The sequence below is a fragment of the Ambystoma mexicanum genome, chromosome 4p, assembly GCF_040938575.1.
Source record: "Ambystoma mexicanum isolate Mex_15411 chromosome 4p, UKY_AmexF1_1, whole genome shotgun sequence".
NCBI classification, from domain to species: domain Eukaryota; kingdom Metazoa; phylum Chordata; class Amphibia; order Caudata; family Ambystomatidae; genus Ambystoma; species Ambystoma mexicanum.
Window position 1 is genome coordinate 349,327,435 of NC_090927.1, and position 23,175 is coordinate 349,350,609.

The following is a 23,175-nucleotide window of genomic DNA, read 5'->3' on the forward strand; positions in this document are numbered from 1 at the left end:
GCAGTATTTGGTCACCTGGACTCCTGCAATTCTCTCTATCTTGCACAACGGGCATACATGCTTCATCGGCAAGTCCCCCAGAATTCTGCTTGTGGTGTTTCATACCATGCTGTTAGGAAAGATTTCCATTTATGTGTAATTTTCCCTCCAGTTGTGCACCCCCCAAACCTTTTGCTGTTGTCCAACCATCCTAGCATGACTTTTGCCAGTGGAGCACAGCCTTCTGCTGCACTCCGCTGGGTTTTCGCTCACTTTGTTATGGGGAACTGACAAGCCCTTAAAGACAGTCAGTACTGGGAGACTTTGTTTCCCTTAGTCCTTTCCAATGTTGCAGGTTCTTTGCAACATTTTTACCAGTGCACACTCTCCTAGCTTCTCCTTGTTGGCCTCTTAGCTTTATCTGCAGGCTCACACTCACTTGGCTTCTCCTGGTTAGCCTCTTGGCTTTACCACAATGTGTCACATATCCTCTGCCAGTCTTTGACCTTGCCCCACCTTTCTTTCATGCTTTTTAGCAAACTTCCATGTTTGCTCTCTTATTTCTTAAGCGGTTTTCAGATAGACACTTTGATAAGACCGTAGCTCTTCCCTCATTCAGTTAGGTATTCAATATGTGCTTACCATCTCATTCTCAAGTGTTCATTACCAGCTTGACTTGTTATTAAATTGTATTTCCAAATGGTGATTGTTGAGACTTTCAATTCATTCAGTATTCAAAAGTGTTCAATATATTACTCAGGACAATGTACAATTACTTTCAAATCATTCGGCATTCACAGATTACTTGTTTCAGTTTGTTTGCCATTCTCAGATATATGTCATTATTCAAGGGGCGCCCCAGATGGAGTGCTCCCTGGATTGCACTCACCAGTTGTGAGCGACCGCTCTCTACTGCTTCACCAGTTCTCTGTTCGATCCTCCTGGATGCACGAGCTTCACCACTCTAGCGGCAGACACTGAGAGCTTCCCTCGCTCTTCCGCTTGCCGCGGTGGCTGTGGCTGTGGACTTCGGGAAGAGCACAGCTTCCAGTTAGACCCTCACTTGGCCTGGGTGTCTCTCTCCTTCTACGGACTCACACGGCTCCCAATTCTGGTTTCTCCAACATGCTTCTCTCCAGACAGTTCCCTGCTCTCCGACATGGTGTGCAGCCCCACCTCTCATACTTCCTAGGAGTGTTAAAGCTCCACAGGCGTGGATCAGTAGGTTTAATTGTTGGATCTCTACGCAGCCTATTTGTTGGACATGCCTTACTTCCCCAATGGTACTCTTTCATAGTCTTCTTCTTCGTCTCAGTACTGGAGTGGTGAAAATACCTTAGGGTGTTCACTACTCCTAGTTGCTTCTTCTTCGTCCCAGTACTGTAGCAGTTTGAATGGGGAACATTGAGGGGAGCCCATAAAGACCAGGGGAGGGTTGGTTCTCAGATGGAAAAGGGGGATGCCATGTCTCACCCGTGGGGACCCTTTTCCCAATCCCCAAGGATCCTCCCCCAGGGTCAGGATCCAAAAGTGATGGCCTTTCCCTGGCCACCTGAGAAGAGGATCCAGGGGGAGTAAGAGTGAGGATACCCTCATTTTTCTCACATCTCTTCTAACCTTGATCTGCCTTGCCGTTCTGATCTGAGTGATGGCAGAACAACTTTACAATGACAGTGCACTCCTATCTGTTCTTATGTGCATGACACTGCACAGAAAAGCTAATAAAAACATGACTATATGTATGATATAGGAATGCCTATTTTCAATTACTCCTTTCTTCAAAATGCTTCTCAACCTCAGAATTATGGGAGGTAAGGCTTACAGAACTTTGTAGTGTCATGTGACCTCATAGAAAGGAAACAACATCCATCTAAATCCATCTACAAATCTAATGAACAGAGAAATAAAATTCTGCAGCTTCCTGGACGGATGCAGCATAAATGTCACAACAACCTAGAAATTGATGGGCGATAAAGATCAGGCCTCTGCAGTCTGTACGTAGTGTGGCATCAGAGGCCCTGTATGGTTGTGTGCCTGATCTCGTTTTATTGAGAAGAAACAGATGTGTTGTAAGTACTGGAAGTTCTGTGGCATGCTGCCTCCAAACCAGGATTTATATTGTTTGCATTGTGAACCTCGTTCCAAGGTGTGACAAAAAGCATGCACAAAAGACCATAAATGAAGGTCCCCAGGGTACATTTCGAATGTACCGATTCACTGTTTGGAGGAACATAACATAAACAGCTGGTCTACAGGCAGTGCTTCGTGTGTGTGGGGGGGGGCGTGCTGGGTGCCAGGGCTGAGCCCCGCCACTTATTTCTGAGCCCAGTTTGATAATGTTGGGGTGTTTTGGCAACTTTATTATTTCAACTGTCAGTCAGTCATAGTAATATCACAATCAACAACCATGTGCACTGACCAGTGCCTCTGCATCCTGTGATGGCTCATTGTTATTCACGACCTTGATGGCCCAGGTTGGCACTCAGTACTATTTATCCCTGCTCATGTATAACAATGGTGAGAATACTGGGCACCAATGGTGTCCATGACCTCACATTGCAACCTCAGCCTGCATATCATTGCTGCACATTCTCTACTGTAGCAACCAGCACAGTGAGCTGACAATTGGATAGTTATCAGCCAGCAGTCCCAACACAGGGGTAAAGTCAGTGAAAAGGTCAATATCGAAGAGGAGTGCCTGTCATGAGTGCTAACCTATACAAAAAGATCTTGCTTCAGTGTTTGACAGGGAAGTTCATTAGGGTGTCCAGTGATATTAACGAAAATGAAAAACGAATAACATTTTAAATGAACCTTACCTTAAATACCAAAAACCCCCGAATTTGTAATTAAAAATATATATGGGGTGGGGTAAGGGATGAAAACGGGTGGGGAGGGGGTTGATGTGGGTTTATAATCATAAGGAAACAGGAGGAGTGGAGGAGCCCCCCAATTAAAAATTAAATCAGTATTCTTTTCAGTAATTAAGGTTTGTTCAAATAGTTTTTGATATCACAGTTTTTGTTAAAATCACAGTAAACTGTTCATTACTAGTAATGATGTTGCCTGCATTTGTCCATCAATTTACCATAGGAGGAAAGCATGTTTGCTCTTTTTCTCTGAGGACAGAAGGTTAACATATTCCACTTGCCACCAATAGGATCAGAACAACTTGTTAACAATGATGTGTTTTATTTCAAGACACAACTTTAATGTTACTTTAATTGGTATCTGTAAATCACACAATTGTCTATCACCCTCAATGTGTAAGTGGGAGTTGCAGCTTTCACCTCAAAAATGTTCACACTGTATGGAGCCACCGTGGGTGATGTCGACAGTGGGCGGGGAGCCCTGCTGTGTCACAGGCGTGGTAGAAAATATTTGCACCCTGGCACTTCTTTTCTTACAAATTAAGCACTGCTGACAGGGAACAGAGCACATTGGGCTTCCTCAATTCTGCACAAAAGCAAGAAACCTGAGCACACAAACAGATTTTTCAGTTTTTCTGTTCATGCAACAAAGAGCAAAAGACGGGGTTGCTCCACTTATCCAATCTGCAAGACTGGACTGTGTGGCAAAGCTGTCTTCTTTGTATGTTCGGCAGCAAACAGAGAACAAAACCCAGACACCTTAATGTTTCTCCAATGCAAAAGTCTGAATAAACTATGTATTAGTATAAAACCTCCTTGCGCCAGCCCACGTTACACTGACAACCAAATGGGTCATTGGCTGATGATACGATCTGGGTCCCAGCCACCACTTTGAGTGTGCCTTTGTGGCTTGACGGTGTGATAAGCATTGTAACCTATGGCCCCAGAGTCTCAGGATGATGGAGCTCATGATGTTGACCGTTCCTACATAGAGACACTGACAAAGGTGGACCATATTATGTACAAGTGTGCCTTTAATGTTGACCTTGTGAACAGGTATTACATACTTCAGTATCATGTACTTTCTACTCTAGAGACAAGGATGGCAGACTTTGTGGTGGGCATACATCATGTGAAATTTTGCCAGGTAGTGTTGGCAGCTATTCTGATGGGTGCAGATGTTGTTAAGGAACATGGCAGAGTTGGAGCTTGACTTTCTAACAGTGCTTGTTAATTGAAGTCCAATAGTCGGTAATTGGTAAATAGTCGGTAATAGTCCTTGATAGCATATTTTACACTCATCCCAATTTAACTCAAGTTAACAAATTGGAATCTGCACGCATCCAAACTTGAACAAGCACTCCCCCATCGTCCTGCTTTTCCTATGCATCATCAATAATTCATATTCAGTTGGTTTGTAGCTGCTCCAACTTTGTCCTCTGACTTTCAACCTCCCCCTCCTCCTCAGACTTACGTATGAATACACCTGGTATTAACACAATTTTCCAACCTGTGGGAAAGCTTTGGCACAGGAAGTCCATCATAACGGTAAACAGCACCATATAAAGGCCACTTGGATTACCTCTACTCAGGCTTCACCTTCTCCCACAGCAGACTCCTTCCCAACCGACCCACATGCACACATGCAACCACCATAAGTGCTGGTTACTGTCAAGGCAAATCTTGGTCCAGCGCAGAGGCAGCACAAACTCCTACCTCCCCTTGAAGGTCTTGGCTGCTGTAGTAGTGAAAAGACAGGCCACCGCGACCCCCACGGGGAAAGAGAGTTCTGGTCCACGGGTTGGCTAGGTAGAAAGAAGTAGGTACACCGGAAAGAGGGTTAGGGGAGGTAATGGATAGGTAGGGGTGTTAGGGAAAGACATGCTCCTTAGCTCTTGTTTTGCGGGTCTCCTTCCCACTGTTTCTTTAAGCGGAGGCGCACTCTGGCGCACTGAGCTCACTCTGGCACACTGAGCTTACAGTACACCCATGCAGACATACATACAAGCTTCTCTCAGAATGGGGGTTAGCCACTCAGTTGTGCTTTAACTGAGTTCCCCCAAGGCACACTCGTTTAGGTGTGCGCTCTGTGGTCCCCCCTCCTGTTTGCTGAGCATATGGTTGCCCCTCGATATTGGTTCTAGTACCTAGTCACTGACCAGCACCTCTGACCAGAATGCTGGGCATCAACACCCAGCCCTAATTTTAAACACAACCCTGACCATGAATGAGCACCAAAACCCGAAACATGAGTTTCCTACAACATGACAACACTGTATAAACCACTTGCAAGTAAGCACAGCATGAGAATTACACTTTGCATGCCTTACGTAATGTCATTAAAGAAAGCTGCACTTAGCTTCAGCTGTTTGTCCGTTCCGGATCTTGTCCCAGTAATCTGCGGTCTCCCGTAGCACAGGACCAATGAATTAACAGTGTCTGTGGTCTGGCAAAGCGGGAAGAGTTAGTATGTGCCTTGCACTGATTGCACTAGTTCATAGTACTTCAAAGTCATACACAACACAAGAGGTGCGGTCCCCGAGCACTTGTCATGCGTGTTATTTGGCTCTGAGTTTATTGCTTCCCCCGGTGCCTGCTCCCGTTCCAAACTGCATGCGGTTAGATTTTCGTTTTGCCTAGCCAAGCCGTGAGAGAAAGCTTCCCGTGAATGTGTCAAACACCCCATCCCCCTGCACGTATATGTAAACCTGCGGGTCCTGCAAGGACTGCTGCAGGTGCAGGTGCAGGAATGGCCCGCAAGGTAGTTTGCCTGCCAGGTGCTTCTCTCTGGTCCATCCCGGTGAAGGTCTGAGTGCGAGTAAGCGTTCAGTGCGTGTGCATGCGTGTAAGACAGGACGTTGGTTTGGGCATTGCCCTGGAGGTTGCAGGCTCCTGTTTCTCTTGTGTGGTGCTGGGGCTGCTAAGGCTGCTGGGGATTGTGGTTCCTTCGCCAGTAGGTCTTGTCTTGGGTTTTCTGCTGGCTTGTGGGGACTGCCAGCACCTGGTGCACCTGCAGGAGGGACAAACATGACACCTGCTATGATTTGAGCCTTCATTGTGGCTGCCACTCTAGTTGGCCTGGCTTGCTTCTTGATAGTTACTCTAGCAGTTCAGGAATTTAGTTTGGTCTAGTTCAGTGCTGTAGAAAGAGAAGATTGTCCGTTAGACCGAGTTGTTTTCCCAAAGTTATCTGGGTTCATCCTGCTGCCATCTATTCTCGTAACTAGGTGACTGCATCACAGAAAAGTGGTTGTAAAGGCTTGGTATTTATGTAGATTATTCCAGGTTGATCGCAGCAACTGTTTAAGGGAGACTGAGAATTCACAATGCTATGGAAAACCTACACGTTTACTGGAAGGTCCCAATGACTACTCAGGCAGCAGCCTCCGGTCTCCATTTCGATTAAGGGGACTCTAAAGCTGGAGCACTTGGGTGTGTTTTCAAGGCCAGCCTGTATTACACAAGGTCCGTTGTGCATGCATTTTCCTCCCTATAATGCTAAAATGTAACAAAACAAAAGTGTTTATTTTCCCTGCAAAATGCCTGATGCAAAGAGTGTTCTGTTGTACAGCCATGTTAGATGAAATACATGTAGGCAAACTAAAAAGTACATTTTATTATGTTAGAAGATGACAGAATGTACAGTATGTATTAGATGGATTGAGTTCATTATATTGATAAGGCCTACACTTATTGAATTGTCATTACTATTGAAAAGTACACATAGTTTTGAAACAGCTGATCCCTAGTTAAACAGAGATGTGTTTATCAAAAGAACAGCTCTGAAGTGCTAAGAAGTATAGAGGTTAGCTTTCTGGATAAAGGACACACCATTGACAGTAACTAATCCATTAGCTGAGATAGACAGAGAAAGCTGTGGCTATCCAGAACAAAGGCTCTTATGCAAATCATAGAAGGAAAGAGTTTAAATAGAGGAGCAGATTTTATAAGGGGAGTGGATCTGAGTGCTCTAGTCTGGTCCTCTGGTAAAAGGCTGCCACAAAAGAAGAGATATCCACATAAACCATTAATTTTAACCTAAGCAGAGAAATGTCATTATCCATTATTAGATTGCTTCATTAAAAGCCTTCATTAAGTGATTATTTGCTCAGCACAATTTTCGTTGGTACAATCTCCAATGACATGCAATGTACAGCCTTTTAAATTCAAAATACATTTATTGGTGCTCTAACATTTGAACTTGTTGCACGATTCAAAAATAAAAAATGTATTTGAATTAAGCAAGGTGGTCCCTATCACATGAGCATAAACCCAAAATATTAAAATATGGGAATTATGAATATGTTCTTATATATCAATGACTCCATTATCTTTGTATAGGATTTGTATGAATGGAGGAATATATTGCGATTCTACATATTGGAACTCAACAAAATCAAATGTCCATACAAGAAATTATAAGGGAAAGACATATTTCAGTCCAATTTGATCATAATTCCAAAAGGTAGGAGTTAACATCATCCCCTATTACATGACAAAATACATTGGGCCAATCAAAGTAAAGGGAGGATTGTTGGGAGCACCGGTGTGTGAAGAGATCCTGTCAGAGTCCCCGTCCAAGCAGAAATTGCTCTATCAAATCATGTTGCGTGGGTGGTGGTAGACAAGTATTTAAAGTCAAAAACATAGGAAGTAAGGAGAGTTCTTGGGGAAAATACAGAGGAATAGGGTTTGCCTGGATATAGATGATGGAAATCCTCCTTAAGAAGGCCTTTTCTACATCTATATGTAGCCCAATGCAGAAGCCTTTCCAATGACAGAACATGATTGCCTGATTGCCTGAAAGGGATTTGGGATCAGAAGACAGGCAGCAAGAACAAGCTCATCTAAAAGTGTTCCCACAAGCTGTTGATGTTCTTGAATGTCCTTGGCTTTTAAAAGGCAAACCAAAAGTGACTAAAATAGCCCCAGTGCATTTAGATATATATCCCAAGAATGAGTTACACCCCAGATAGTAATTGAAAGTCTTTTGGGGGAGCAGCGTTTCCAAGCAAAGTCACTAAATAGGGAGTGGGCCTGTAAATCGAATTTTGTAGAAGTATATGTAAAAGAAAATGTCCTGGAGTCTTCAATTGTGCAGGACATATTATTCTCTGGCTTTAGACAGGCCTTAATTAATTTATATCTGGGTTTGTGGGCATGGAGTCAAGAAGGAAAGCTCAGGGGCAACGCGGTTGTCTTGGAAGCAAGCCATTGCAACGCAACACAGGTTCAGATCCCAATCCCCTGCTTAGAAACCACTCATTAGTATTAAGTGTGTTATAAAACAACAATTATAATTATAATGACTCACAGACTTTCGGGGACTGATACACTACTTGACCTGTGAAAACCATAGTATACATCAAAGAAACAATCTTGAATAGAGTTGTATGCCCCTCAATGTGAAAAAGGAAGGTTAGCTTCTCCCCTTCTTTCCCAAGACATTATATTCAATAACCAATGTAATTTCCCCCCACAATATTGCACAGAAAAGAAATGATTCTGTCTTAAGTGGACTCCTAATGCTTATTAAAATCAAGTGATCATTCCTTTTCTATTTCATATTTATACTCTAATATGTGTATGGCCTTTTATGTGAATCTAGAAAAAGACCTCTTCTAAATGAAAGCTTCTGCCTAAACCCAGGCCTGTAGGTCTCCTGTTCCTGCCAGGAACTCCCTAAGAGATGAACACCCTGTCCCTAACAGGAGTGCCTATCCCTGGGAAGCGTGCGATGGAACGCCTATCTAATAGGAATAGTTTAAAGAAAACTGTCCCTCAGCGTTAACAATTCTGGAATTCGAATACATTTCGAAGAACACACATTACAAACAAAACAAGACCACATCTAATCAGCTATTGATATGATGACAGAACTGGGTATTAGATTCTGTCAGGTATCAGCACGTGTCTGATGCTGTATCAGCTCTTATAACCTAGTAGATTGTATATTTTAATCCACCCTTGGGTATTCAATCACCAAGTATGATCAGTGTGGTCCACTAAATCAATTGCTTAAAAATGGGCGTTGTAGAGACCATGTTCTAAAAGGCTCACTCTGCGTGAGTGTAAACTGAGAAAGATCTATAGAGTGTCCATCTTTTGTGTATATGGACATCTGCAGGATCACGAGAGCCCGCGTGGTCCGTGTGGTCCATCGGTTTCGATGGCAATGTCGTTCAAACCATCTTCTCCAGGACAGTAGTTTTTTGGCAACGAGAGCGAACGCCTGCCTCCCCTGCTCAATCCCGTGCTCAATCCACTGTTTAGCTCCTGTTGCTGGGTTTTGCGCAAGAAACCGCTGTTTCTGCTGGTGTATCTCTGGTACCCTGTCGCCTGCAGAGGCGTGAAGGGCTTGTTCAAAGCCACTGTCTGGATTGGATCAGGTAGCATTGGGAACCATGTCTCGGGCATAAGAGCGCTGTGGAATGTTGCGGGAAAGCCGAAAACACCCCCAACCCCAAGTCTTTTCAGACAGCTGAATGTCATGATTTTTCCAGACGGGCACACCATACAGATATGGGCCTCGGGTGTCCAAGCCACCAAGGAAAACAGGGAACCCCATGGATTTCCAAAAAGAGGACACCCGTGGGAATCCGCAGATGTCTGACTTGCGCAAATCAGCCCAGAATGTATTACACAGAAACCCCAGCAAAGTCCGAAATGTGGACAAAAAAACCCATTTTCCGCACATTTCAGTCGGCTCACCCACAGAAACACACCACCAACAACACATGGCCTACCTTCCCACGTCCCCACACGTGTCCCGATCAAAACTGTACCACACATGTGTGGGTGCAACTACCGAGGACACAAAAGGAAAAGGGTAACCCACTCGGATCTCGTCACCCTAAAACGCAAGTGCAGGGTGGCAGAGAGGAAATGGCGTGCTTCATGTTCATCCTCTGACAAACTGGCCTGCCGCCTGCTCCAAAGGCAATACCGGCTCTCCGTTCTCACCAAGAAGAGAGCCCTTATCCAAGCCCGCATCTCTGAGGCATCTAACAACTCGGCCGAACTCTTTAAAATCTGCAAGGAGCTGGCCAACCCTGCTGCAGTCTCTACCTCTCCTGTCCCCTCCCAGGCCCTCTGCACTGCACTGGCCTCGCACTTCATCTCAAAAACTCAGGACATCCTGTCCTCGCTCTCCTCCTCTCACCTCCCTCCCTCTCTTCCCTGCTCTTCCTCTTGCTCTCTTGCAGCCGCCCCTCTGCCCTCCTTCTCTGCTTTTCCACCTTTTTCTGCTGATGAGGTTTCCAGACAAGTCCGATCTATGAAAACCTCGTCTAAACAGGTTCACCCCTGTTCCTCCAAAACCATCAAGGACCACATCGACTCCCTGGCTCCTGCCCTAGCTGACTTTTGCAACCACTCATTCGCCTCTGGAGTCTTCCCATCCCCCCTCAAGCACTCCCTTGTGCACCCCCTCCTCAAGAAACCCTCTTCCGACCCCTCCTGCCCGGCCAACTATCGCCCAATCTCTATTACTCCCTTCCTGGGCAAGCTCCTGGAGAAACTGGCCATCTCCCAGCTTAACCTCCATGCTGAATATGTTGGTAATCTTCATGACCATCAATCCGGCTTCAGAGCGGCCAGAAGCACGGAAACTGCTCTCCTGAACATCCGTGAGGACCTGCTCCTGAACCTCGATTCCAACACTCCCTGTGTTCTCATTCTGCTCGATCTCTCCTCTGCCTTTGACACTGTCAACCATGCCATCCTGCTCAACCGTCTCCATGATAACCTGGGTATCACTGGTCAGGCTCTGGCATGGCTGACCTCTTTCCTTTCCGGTCGACCCTCCCAGGTCCAAATGGGCTCCTTCCTCTCTGACATCTTTTTCTCCACCTGTGGTGTCCCCCAGGGATCCAACCTCTCTCCCTGGCTTTTCAATCAGTATCTGGCACTCCTTGCCCACCGCATCGCCGCTCTCTGCCCCCACTTTCAGTGCTATGCGGACGATACCCAGCTCATTTTCAGGCTACCCTCGGCCTCCTCCTCTCCTTCCCTCATCTCCGACTGTCTGTCTGCTATCCAGGAATGGTGTGCCGCCAATGACCTCTGCCTTAACGCCAGTAAGACTGAGATTCTACTCATCGGCACACCCACTCCTTCCTTTCCTGCAGCTCTCTGGCCGGCCTCCCTTGGCCCTCTTCCTGCCCCTACCTGCAAAGCTAAAAACCTCGGGGTCATCTTCGACTCCACACTCTCCTTCTCTCCTCATATTTCTGACGTCTCTAAGAAGTCACACTACCAGCTGCACCTCCTCAGAGGTATTCTTCCCTTCCTCTCCTTCCCCCAGAAGCTCACTGTCTCCCGAGCCCTGGTTCTCTCAAGGCTGGACTACTGTAACAGCCTCTATCTTAATCTGCCTGCCTCCACTCTCCGCCCTTTGCAACTTATCCAGAACAGAACTGCGAGACTTGTCCTTGGCCTCAAGCCCAGGGACCGTATCTCTCCAGGACTGAAATCTCTTCACTGGCTCCCAGTGGCCGCGAGGATTAAGTTCAAAACCCTCTGCATTGTCCACAAGGCCTTCTGGGGCCTGGGGCCACAATACCTTCAACTCTCTCTTCCTAAATATCTGCCTTCACGAGCCCTTCGCTCATCCGTCTCCAACTCCCTCATGGTCAGCCGCTTCTCGAAGCAACGAGCTGGGGGTAGATCTCTCTCCGCAGCAGGGGCCTCCCTCTGGAACAGCCTTCCTGCCTCCCTGAAACTTGAGGAGAACCATCTCCGGTTCCGGAAGCACCTCAAAACCTTCCTCTTCGCTTCTGCCTTCTCTCTCCCTCTCCCCTGCTAAACCTGCTAAACTCCCCACTGAAGTTTGCACTAAACCTGCATCTGGGCCACTCTGTGACCTCGGTCCAGGGCCCAGCCACTCTCCACTTGCACTGCCTCTCTGGCTCCCCCTGCACTGTGGGACTGTCACTGCATCCCTACAGCCCCCTTCCCAGCACTTGCTCTGCACTTACCTCGCACTTGCCACCAGCTGGCCCTTTTATTATTATTTATTATTTTATTACGCTACTTACCTTGTACTGCACTTTCCCCCCCACCTCCTCCCCCTGCACTTTCTCCTTTTCCCCTTACCTCTGCACTTGCGCGATCTGAATGACACCTGGCCTAGTAGGATCGTTTGTCTGTCTTCCCCTTGTTTCCCCCCCTCCCTGCCTCGTCGCGCCTTGAAACACTTGTGTATAGGCGCGTTACAAATACCATATCATATCATATCATATCATACAGCACATTTTGTTCATGTGGGCAACCTACAAATTTGGACCTAGGGTGTCGAAGCCAGCAAGGAAAACAGGGAACCCCATGCATTTCTGAAAAGAGGATACCCATGGGAATTCACAGAGGTCTGCCTTGTGCAAATTTCCCCAGTTTTTATAAGCTACAATCCCAGACAAAGTGTGATATTTGGTGGGGAAAAAACACAATGTTCACTTTGTCTGGGGTTCTGGGTAATAAATTCTGGGCCGCTTTGTGCAAGTCAGACCTCTGTGCATTCCCACGGGTGTCCTCTTTTGGGAAATGCATGGGGGGGACTTTAGGAGGGGCTTAGGGGCACCCTACACCGCCGGGGAATTTTGTGATGTAAAGGGGGTACACCTCATCACCCCCATCCCAATTGGAGGGGCAGCGCATCTCATTTAGCCCTCCCTGGGGGCAGATAAGGGGGGCTGTCCTGCACTCCTCCCTGGGCTCAGGTGTCCCTTCCTAGGAGCAGATATCTGCCCCCAGGGAGAGCTGCATGACATGGCCCCCACTCCATTGTGGGTGGGGGGCAGGGGGTCACCACCCCTTCCCATTAGAAAATTCCCTGTCGGTTTGGGGTGACCCATAGCCCCCTTAAAATGCGGTCTACCATTTTCACTTTTTTCCTTTGGTAACCCAACTCCCCTTGGTGCAGATGGGCCCAGTAGTGTGCCAATCTGGCCCCAGGGTGCCCAAACCTTACTGCCCCACCCACTGGGGGCCTGTCCCCCAATTTCTGGTGGCCCTCACCCCCCTCACCCCAAATGGGTGGCGGGGGCACCTCATGCAGGCCTCCCAGGGCCTCCTACAAATGGTTGCGTGAGGACCCCCCTGCCACCAGGGGGGGCGGTGGGGCACCACAAAGTGACAGGGAATTTTCCAATGGGAAGGGGCAGTGACCCCCTCCCCCCCACCCGCAATGAAGTTTGGTAAACAAAGAAAATCATTCAAAATGGCAGGCTACCCTTTAGGGTGGAGGGGCACCCTACACCATCAGGTAATTTTCTAATGTACTGGGGGTGACCCTCTCCCCCCACACCAAATGCAGGAGGGGGGTATCTCATTCAGCCCTCCCTGGGGGCAGATAAGAGGGGGGTTCTCATGCAGTCCTTCCTGGGATTACATGCCCCTTCCTAAGAGCAGATAACTGCCTCCAGGGAGGGCTGCATGACATGACCCCAAGTCCATTTTGGGTGGGGGGGGACAATCCCTTTCCATAAAAGAAAAATCCCTCGTGGTCCAGTGGGGAAGTGGGGGGCACTCCCCCCAACCTCAGCCAAGATATATATTTATATATATATTTTGCCCCCCACACCTGGGGGCAGATGGTCACCCATCCACCCCCAGGGGTCTCCATACATGCGTCCCCATGCTTTGGGGCCATGTGGGGGAGTGAGGGGGCTCCTTACCTAGTAAGCAGCCCCTCCTCCCCCCATACTACAAAGATATCCCTGGTGTCTAGTGGCATTGCTGCCTACGGATCGAGCGCCCTGCGCCCGATATGTAAGCAGCAATGCTTACAAAAAGGGTGTCATTGGAGAGGGGAGAATCTCCCCTTTCCAACAACACCACTACAAAACAAATCCCTGACGTCTAGGGTCCCTAGTCCCCTCCCCACTTCCCATAGTTTATTTGTTTCGCTTTTTTTTTTTCTTTTTTCTTTTCCCCCACCCCTGGGGGCAGATGGTCACTTATCCGCCCCTAAGGGTCTCCATACATGTGGCCCCATGCTTTGGGGCTACGGGGGTGAGGGGGCACTTACCTAGTAAGCAGACCCCCTTGCCCTCGCACCGTAAAGACATCCCTGGTGTCTAGTGGGCATTGCTGCCCATGGGTCGAGCGTCCTGCTCCCGATCCGTGAGCAGTAATGCTTACACGAAGGGTGTCATTGGAAAGGGGAAAATCTCCCCTTTCCAATGACACCTCCCTCGAACTCCGGCTTGAAATACAGCCGGAGATCAAGGGGGAGAAAGGTGGAGACTCACCTTTCATTTTCACTGCAGCAGCCAGAAATGGCTGCTGCAGTGAAAATTACTTTCCCTTTCACGCCGGTGTGCATTACACACACTAACGTGAAACTGAAGGTAATCCAGCCCCCTGGCAGTGAGGGGGGACATTACAGTTTTGAGCGATCCCTGCTTTGCAGGGATAGCTCAATACAGTGCCATAAAGGACAAGCTATCTCATCCTTGGCACTGCGTACGTAATGTCAAGGACGAGATATCTCATCCTTGGAACTTAAGGGGTTAACGGTTAGGGAAGGTACTTGACTTTCCTTGTGTCTTTGAACCTACCCTGTTGTTTGTACAGGAATTCCCTAAACCATTCCCCATGATGGCATACATGGGACTATCTGAGAGGCAAAAGAGCAAAGATTCCAGTGACTGGGCTGAAGGCAAAGTTAACATATGCCATGATCACCAAGGAACAAAATCTGTCTTGCTAAGAACAAACTTCCAATCAGCTGTGATGAGGAGGTTGAATGTAGAGACACGTTGAATCAAAGGGAGGATGAGAAATGCATGCATAAACAGGAGAGCCCCCCTGACATAGTAAAACAGGCGAGAGTGGCAGAGTTGTGAGGAGCCGCAAAACCGCAAAGTTCAGAACTGCTCTGAACAAGAAGAGCAGACGCTGGAGAGCCAGCATGTGCAGTCAGTGCCGAACCGCAGACACGGGAATATGAATCCTGGTGGTGGCGTGACTTGGGAAGTTCCCCGCTGGGCAGTCTACCCATTTGACTACGATGACACCACCCTGCTGAAATATCAGCCACTGGACCCGTTACCTGAAGGGTCACCGGAACGCTGGATGAGTGAATAGTGAAAGTCAGACCTCGGTGAGAACAAGCCAACAAAGAAACCAGGAGTGAGAGAAGGACCCGAGCGACTGCAGGCCCCAGAGATGTTCCCTTGTGACACTAAAAGTAACAGGGAGAACGGAAGGGCCGGGAGGCCATTTGGGACTCATTATGTAATTGGAGATACTTGTCCCTGTGAAATTGATTAAGTCCAAAATGTAAAGTTGATAAACTTGAACTGTAATACTAACGTAAAGAGGATTATAAGTAAATCTGAGAAAGAGACTGTTAAACAGTGGATAAAATTACCCTTTGGAAGAGGAGAGAATATGCCATCATTCAAGAAATTCCAATTGGAACACACAAGAGAAAGGAGAATATAAATTACAGCTTAAAGGTTTGGTAAGATAAAAGATAACCTGGATAAACCAAAGTTAAAAAAAAGAGGATATTAATCAGACAAAAAAAATATCCCACCTAAGAAAAGATATCCCACAAGAATATACACGGCCAAACAGCCTGGATCAAAAGACAAAACAAAGTGCAGGAAATGTTTCTTGGAGAGCGCTCCATAAGAATAAGGGAAAACCCAAAGGCATGATAAAGGAGTTATAGGATTAGATAAGAAAGGTGACCGGAGACTATGTAAAGATTGGATATTAAGAAGGTACATTCTAAAAATACATGCAGACCACTGCATCATCAGGAGAAGGGAGTCATTCTGCAGACCTTAGTTGGTTTTGAATAGTGGTAAAGTCAGTTAGGCTTAGTTTTTAGACAGCTGACTCTTTAATGTGGACCTTTCTGAAGACTGACAAGCAGCTTAGTTATTTATATAGGTAGGGAACATCACATAGCAATAGGGAAATATAGGCCTTATGTTTATTAGTTAATAAATCATTCTTTGAAATGTTTTCACAAAGTCCACATCCTTCTCTGACCCTCCACAGGACCCTACCTGGTATTTTTGTATATTTATCTAAACTAGAAACCAATAATGCCTAACACTTAGAGTAGAATCAGCCCTAGAATAGGAACACTATATGTGAATCCTACATTTTTGCCACATGCCAACATTTGTTGACGGTGTCAGAGAAAATTGAGTGAATTATATATTTAACAATTATTTCCTTCTTAAAATCTAATGCCAGTGAACATTGAATGTTCATATTGGAGAAGATTGTATATTTGTGCACAATCTTTGTTTGTGCATGAAAACTCAGAAGAGCATGATACATCCTCCCCGAGCCCTCCTCACACGCGTAAGGCTGCCAAGAAAAGGAAAAGACAGAGGGAGGATAAGGAAATGGGAAACGTATTCGACCCAGACTCACTCATACATCCCAGGTCACTGGAGTGGGAGCCCCCGCCAAGATTGGCAATTATATATAAAAAAAGGATCCTTAGCTTTCACTCGAAGGAAGCCAGAAGCAAATTACGGGCAGAATGCCCCAGTCCTCAAGTGCCGGAGAACATGGCAGAAACTCCTGAAATAAACGAGAAGATGATGTCTTTCATGGGGGACTACGGCAGGGACATCAAGAAGGGAATAGATAGATCCTGGAGGTCGTGCCAGGATAAGCTTCTAGATGTCCTGGGCCCACTGACAAAAAACTGGCATATGGCGGAGGAGGCTAGACAACTGGAGCAAAGAGTAGACCCAGATTTGACGTTACCATTTAATACTATTTCATCTTTCTATTCCTCTCTGTACATGTATACAATTTAGGAAATAGCTTTACCTATTGGTGCATTATTGATTTCATTTCTCCTTTCTCGTTTTTTCCATTTCATTATTTTTTTCTATTTCATTTTCTTCAGCTGGTTTATATATTGGTAGGGTTGGCTATTATTTTAAGAAGAGATTTGTTGGAGCACTCCACATTTTTTTTTAGAGGTTTTCAATCTGTAACTATATAGTTATTCACAAAATATTTAAGGTGCGGGGGAGAAAAAGTGGGCCTGGCACTGGACCACTAACACACATGGTAAATATGTGTAGCTCAGCCATATTGGCCGGCCCCCCGAAAATAGAGAATGTGGAAGTGGTGGAACATCCACTTGTATGTAGACTCCTTAGAGGGGTAAGACTATTGAGTCCGCCATTACCCAAGTATACCCAGACATGGGAAGTGAATTTAGTCCTGAATATGTTTAGCAACTGGCCAAATAATGACAGATTGACAAGGAAGGCAATATCAGCAAAGCTCACCACACTGCTCTGTTTCATATCCTGCAAGAGAGTGTCAGACGTGAGAGCACTGGAGATTGATAGGAAGTCATTTAACCACTCGGGAGTCACATTTCACGTTAGCAAGAGAACTAAGATGGGTATCAAAACAGTCTCATACTCAGCTTTTCCAGACCAGCCTAAATTATGCCCAGTACACTGTCTAAAGAAATATGAAGAAATGACGAGCATGCTTAGGCCCACAGGGGTGTCCCAACTGTTTATAGCACTGAGGAAACCATTCCAAGGGGAAGCCAGTTAGGGGAGCTATGGCATCTAAACCTTGAATGCAGGAGCTAGGTTGGAGGATAACCTCAGGGCAGCAGACTGGTCTGAGGAGTCGACGTTTAAACAATTTTATTTCAGACCAATAGAGGAGATGTCTACGTTGTTGGTAGATACGCTTTAAACAAGCATAACCCGAGCCTCCGGTCTTGACATAGAATACTGATTTTCCATACAAACATTATAGAAAGTCAAGATTCTATTAAAGACACAGAGACAAAGGATTATCCCACCCGAGTAATCGTAAGATAAAAATGTGATTTTGTTTGATATTGGTTGGTAAAACGGGACAGACTTGTGATGCATATGGTATGAGACATGTGATAATGGTGCAGACTAAAGGTGATGTAACGATTACCCACCCTATGACAGCTAGACTCAGCCTGTTTTTTTGATTATTTTCAGGAACAGAGGTGAAGAATGCAGGATCATGAGGAGGAACAGGAAGTTGAGGATAAGACAGCGTCTACCGGTTGGGGCGCAAAGTTAAATTTGGAGACTGACAAAGAAAGAGGAAGGAAACAGAAATGTAGGAGAAGATATAGGGACATAATATGCTGTGACTGGTGGAAAGGGTCACATGGTTTTTTCATGGACATAGAAATAATGGACTACACAAAAACACATTTATTTGGGAAATGTAGTTTTTGAGTGTAATATTCTTTCATGAGTTTGTAATTGTTATATGCTGCTCGAGTTCTAAGTAAACAGTTAAAGCATCATCCTTTTCCGCCAAATCTTGACTTTCTATAACGTTAGTATGGAAAATCAGTATTATTTCAACATGCCACCATTTAAAATCATGTTGCTTATGGATACCACGCTATATTAATGTGGTTTTGTTTAAATAAACCTTTGCACTGAGCACCTCACACACAAGTGCCTGGGAGTTTCTGCAATTGCTTTTTAGACAGAGTGATTCTTTGTCCTTTTTGGGATTTCTAGTGTTCACAAATTTAGGAGAAAGTCTTTCCCCCTACTCAGAGCACCCATAGCAAGCTAGGTAAGTGCCGCAAGACGTGTTTGTCTTCATGTTGTCTTCACATTTTTTGCTGGCTGCCACCTGTGAAAAAGTTACGTGTTCTTTTAGACTATATATGAAAGCTTTCCCCTGAGAAATATGTATTCACTTTCTAAACTAAATTGTACCGCAGTGCTTTGACTCAGTTTATGTTTTGACAAATAAACTGTCTTTTTTAGACTTCACTGGCACTCAACTAGAGAAGTCATTATATAAACATAAACAGAGTGTGAGTTAATGTTATCTAAAAGGGTCATACTCATGGGTTTCCCTGGTTAGTACTCTCAGAAAACATAAATTCGAGCAAATATTTTCTTTTTGTGTGTCTATATTATAGACACCCAAGAAAAACATACACATTTCTCCAACTATGGCGGAAGAATTAGAAACCAAGCATCGTGCAGCTGCATGTGCCCTGTTTGGAAAAGTTCAAAGCACAACATCTGCAGCAAGAGAGTCTGCTATATCAGCAGGACTCATGATTTTACAGAAAATTGACAAATTGGAAACATTTAAGAAAAGAGAAATATCTAAGGTGGTGGGAGGCTATGACACTCCAAACCTATCCGGAAGAACAAAAGATTCCAAGAGGATTATGGATCCTAACCATTCCCACATATGAGGACAATGATCCTTTATTAATATAAGAATGGACAGAACACACTTATATGTTCCTTCAAAATGATGCAAAGCCTGGTCAAATTTGCTAAACTCAATCGAGATAAACTCAGCAAAGATATTGAAACAATGGAACAGCAATTATTCACTTCAACTGATGGAGACGAATGCAAGAAAAGAATAACCAGGCTTCAAGAAAACTTAGTAAGTTATGAGGAAGAAATTAGGGCCAGAAAACAACTGAAATTCAAACGTGATAGACTTGATTATGAACAATGCAGAATCTACACATTTGCTAAAAGATTTGATGCACCTATTAAAGAAAGATCTAAGAACCAGGTTGTGACAACTGTGTCTTAAACTGATGATAGCGAGGATCCCAGTAGCTCAGAGATAGAGACTGCAGATCTGAAACCTAGAATAACTCGTCCGAATTATTTAGGAGAGTTCAAGCTGCTCCATCTGACAGCAAAGGAGAGAGGAAAATGCGATGAAGACTACCAGGCAGTGGAAGAGGAATAGGGAATTCAAGAGGAAGAAACAAACCAGAAGAGGCAGACGATCTAGAAGAAGCAACAATGAGTCGGATTACCCGTTTTGGACATGGGCAATGATTCAGGGATCGAGGGGCGAAGGTATTATAAACACAGTTAAAAATCTTCAATTTTTTCTCTAGAAAATTTTCGCCAATTGAAACTTCGACCCTACAACTAGGATTATACTTTTGCCCCACTGCTGCATACACTTTTACAGACATGAGAAATTGATCTTTTTCGTTTGATACGCAAACTAAAGTTAACTAAGTACTATACCACAAAGGTTACTAATCATCAAACCGAACAGAGTATATATGCACGGGAGGTGCATCCGTTATCAGTGAAGGACATGGAAACTGTTACATGTTTGACCCATTTACAAAATGAAGTTGAAAGTTTGATTGTTTCTAATGAAGAGTTATATTATGAAATTCTCTAACAATATTTATGCAGATCTGAGTACTGAGAGTGGTTTTAAACCCAAATCAATATTCTGTCCTAGTATCACTAATAGTCAAATAATACATTTGAAAACCTGGTAACTAAAGATCTGGTGAAATTATCTTCCCATGTTACTGAGTACAATCTTACTCGAGAGCAAACTAAGGCTCTACTAGATCTAAAAAAATATAATAGTATTTTCATACACCCCGCGGATAAAGGTTGGGGTTTTGTCCTTATGGACACTACCAAGTATTGAGTTGAAACTCAAAGGCAGATTCACAACCCCACCTGTTATGAACTAGCTCAAACTGAAATGTTGAAAGAGATCAAGAATGAGTATCATTTACACCAAATAAAATGGCAACAAAATGGATTGTGGAATGATGATGAATTTTCCTACCTCAAGACCAACTACCCTATAACTCCTATTTTATATTTGTTACCTAAAGTGCACAAATGCCTTAAAGAGCCCCCAGGTAGGCCCACAGTGTCTTCTATATGGAGCTTACTAGAATCTACAGCTAAGTTTATAGATTCTTTCCTTCAATCTTTTGTTACAAGTTTAAGCTCATACATACGAGACACCACTGATCTCCTCAATAAGTTAGAGAATTTTTAATGGGATGGTCTTATCATTTGGTGTCTATGGATGTTACATCCCTCTATACTTCTTTCTATTTAACACAAATATGGTATTGCAGCCTGTAAATATTTTTGGGAAAGTAGATCTATCAGTTATAAGCAGCAAAATACTATTTATGCTTAGCGTGTAACTTATTTCTTTTTGAAAATGATTTGTACAAAAAACGTGTGGCACTGCCATGGGTTCTTGTATGGCACCAACGCACGCTCATCTCTATATCGGGTGGTGGGAGCAAGTAGGTGCATGGATTGATATGCTTGACAACTGTATTGATCACATAGTGGTGTTGTACGGATCTATAGATGATTTATTTATAATTTGGAAAGGTAGGGAACAAGAATTGTTGCATTATGTTGAACAATCAATAACAACAATATGAATTTACATCTGACTACTGCAATTAGTTAGAAACATTTGGTCTTTTTAGATATAGAGTTGCAAGTACAAGAAAACCTACTAATCTCTACCCTGTAACGGAATCCTACCGGTTCAAACTCTATGCCACCAGCCACCACCCCAAATCTCTTATTAACTGTATACTCTATGGTGATTTCCTAAGAGCTAAGTGAAACTATTCGAGAAATGTAGATTCTGTTTTTGAAGCTAATCAAATAGGGGAACGCTTCTCCAAAAGGGGCTACTCTAATAATATCATAAATGTCTCTTATGAGAAAGATTTATTGAGCTGCATCTCCAAATCCGCAACCAAAAACAAGCAAGGGGATACTATAAGATACATCACACAACATAATCAACAAGCCTATCAAATAAGAAAAGTGCTGAATAAACATTGGTCTATATTATTGTACAATAAAGAACTTAGACAAGCACTTGCCCTGCAAAATCACCTTCTCTAAAGCTCCTTTTCAGAATGATATGATAGGTTATGTATAACGTGCTTAATACCCAGTGGTTTCTAAGCGCGGACCCGGGGACGGACCTGTTGTGCTCCGTCTCGTCTTGCTTCCAAGGCGAGCACATTGCCCCTGAGCTATCCTCCCGAGACAGAATATATTGTCCCTGACTATACATAAAGGGACTGAAAGCTTAGATAAATAGTTATTTAATCAGAGTAAGCAGAAGGGCTTTATTTAAGCAAGGGGTGTCAAATGTGTGATTTTGCCATAAAGGGTTCCCCTATATGCCCAGATGGCAACCTTGGAAATTCAAAGACAAAATATCCTGCATCACTAATAATGTGGTGTTTATTTTAGAATGTAGCTGTGGCTTGCACTAGATTGGGTCCACTAAAGGTCCACTAAAACTCAGGATCCTACAGAATTACAGGGCAATCAAAAATGCAGATGAAAATTATCCACTTACCCATCATTTTTTGGATCAACATGATGGAGAAGTGTCTTGTATGAAATGTATAGATATAGCAGATGTTAGTGCAAATGCTCGAAGTGGCAATAGAGAGCTTACTGTGCGACAATTGGAGGTCAAGCTAATTAACAAATTACAAACTCTTGAACCTAAAGGTTTGTGCTCTAGCACCTTGAAACATATCTTGTGCTTGATGGAATTACCAATAAAGATCTCAGACCAAATAGCTGACATACTCAAAGAATATGGCAAAGTAGTACTTTATTCTCAATTTATTAAAACAGGCTACACCGACAGACATGGGCTGATGCTTGCAAACACATAGAAACTTGATTACACAGGTCTTATACCCCAATATGCGTAATCTTTGACGTCATTGTATGTGGCAAAAAGTAAAACCTATTGGTGGGAGGGATGGGTTAGGGGAATATATCTACTTATAGAATGTATACAGTTAGTACTTCATTGGTTGTCTCTTATCTGTATGACACACCAGGAACTACCTCTAAATAAGTGTGATACTTTTTTAAATAATACTTTTTATTTGCATTTCCAAAAGAAAAAAGAAAAAAACAATAACCAATAACTTTACAAAACAATATAGCAGAGCACAATGTAGTTCTCCTTCATATCCCCCCATTCCGCCCGCTCCACTTCCTCCCCTTATCCAGCCCTGGTTCTTTCCCTTGGTGTTAAGGTGTTCCCTACAGTCCTTTAGTCTGCATAATTCTCCCATTTCCACCATATTTTGCTGTATTTCCCCAGCATCCTTCTGCCCCGGTAGACTATTTTCTCCATACTGCAGAAATTTTTCATGCCCGACTCCCAAGTTGCAACTGTTGGGATGTCCCCCGAGCCCATTTGACTGCCAAGTCCCGTTTGACCACCATTGCCCAATTGCTATCAGCTTACTATCTCACCCATTTACGTCAAAGTCACCACTAGTATCTAGCAATAATATTTTGGGTTCCTGTGGGATTGCTCTGTTCAATATTCTTTCCAGCTTAATGAATAGCCCTTGTTTTCCACTTCTGCATCACGTGTGAGGAGATTTTCCAATACCTGGCTCTTGGACATGTTTTCATCTTCAATCTAAGAGAAATATGTCTCATGCTCATAACTTATCCATCTACCTCACTTTGTGCTTTGCAGCTATTCC